General features: G+C 46.9%; 1 pseudogene; it reads left to right on the top strand.

The window, feature by feature from the left end:
* Positions 1-3: 3 nt before the first annotated feature.
* Positions 4-1113, top strand: LOC111671658 (E3 ubiquitin-protein ligase TRIM63 pseudogene; annotated as a pseudogene).
* Positions 1114-1119: the final 6 nt, after the last annotated feature.

Here is a 1119-nt window from a genome sequence, read left to right as displayed (position 1 = left end):
GGCGGTGTCTTTCGATGTCCTACTTGTCGGTTTGAGGTCGTGCTTGACCGCCACGGTGTGCATGGGCTCCAACGCAACCTGTTGGTAGAAAATATTATCGACATCTACAAGCAGCAGCAAGAAGGCAGCGGCAGTGGAAGTCCAGAAACCACCCTGAAGCCTAAAGAATCCAAAGAACCAATGTGCCAGGAACACGAAGATGAGAAAATCAACATTTACTGTGTGACCTGCCAAGTACCCACCTGCTCCATGTGCAAAGTGTTTGGTCAACATAAGGACTGTGAGGTGTCACCTTTAGGAAGTGTTTACCAGGCCCAGAAAGGTGAGCTGAGTAATGCTATCGATACCCTGGTAGCCAGCAACGGGCGCCTGCAGGCTCTGCTCAACCAGATGGAAGATGCCTGTCGTGCTGTGCAGGAGAATGCTCAGTGTGCTAAGCAAGGGCTAGCCGAACGCTTTGACCTTTTGTATGCCGTCCTTGAAGAGCGGAAGACCATTCTACTAGAGCAGATTGGTAAAGAGCAAGATGAAAAGGTGGCAGCTCTGCGAGCACTAGCTCAGCGCTACGGTGAACGACTGCAGGCCAGTTCAGAGCTCACAGATTCGGCTGTGAGAGCACTGGAGCAGAGTGGCGCTGCAGAGTTTCTGTTGGCCTCCAAAGGCCTCATCGTGCAGACCAAAGATGCTGCTAAAGGTTCACTGGGGGAGGAGAGGCCAGAGCCAGGCTTCGAGAAGATGGACCACTTCACTTTGTCAACAGAGCATGTTGAAGCAGTCCTAGGAAAAATGGACTTTGGGGTGCGTGATGATGATGAATTTGAAGATGCAGAGGAGGAAGAGGAGGAGGAGGAAGAAGAAGAAGAGGAATAATAAACATTAAAAGTGAAAGTGTTTATGGACTTGAAAGAAATACTGTAATTTGAGCTTTTGAAGGATTTTTTGACAAAAGTGTTTAAGGCAGGGACTGTATTTGATGTAGAATGAAAGATGAGGTGACAGTGGAAGTGGGCTAAAATGGCTTGCCCCTATTTTCAGTGCAATATTTAATTTCAGTGTCGTATTCGTACCTTTTCTTAATTTTTTTTTATACTTTTGTACTTCTAAACCATTTATGGAAAA

The sequence above is a fragment of the Seriola lalandi genome, unplaced genomic scaffold, assembly GCF_002814215.2.
Source record: "Seriola lalandi dorsalis isolate HSWRI2012SDOR001 ecotype SW California unplaced genomic scaffold, Sedor1 jcf7180002007278, whole genome shotgun sequence".
NCBI classification, from domain to species: Eukaryota; Metazoa; Chordata; class Actinopteri; order Carangiformes; family Carangidae; genus Seriola; species Seriola lalandi.
Note: the sequence above shows the minus strand (reverse complement) of the source record. Positions and strands in the feature narration are given on the sequence as shown.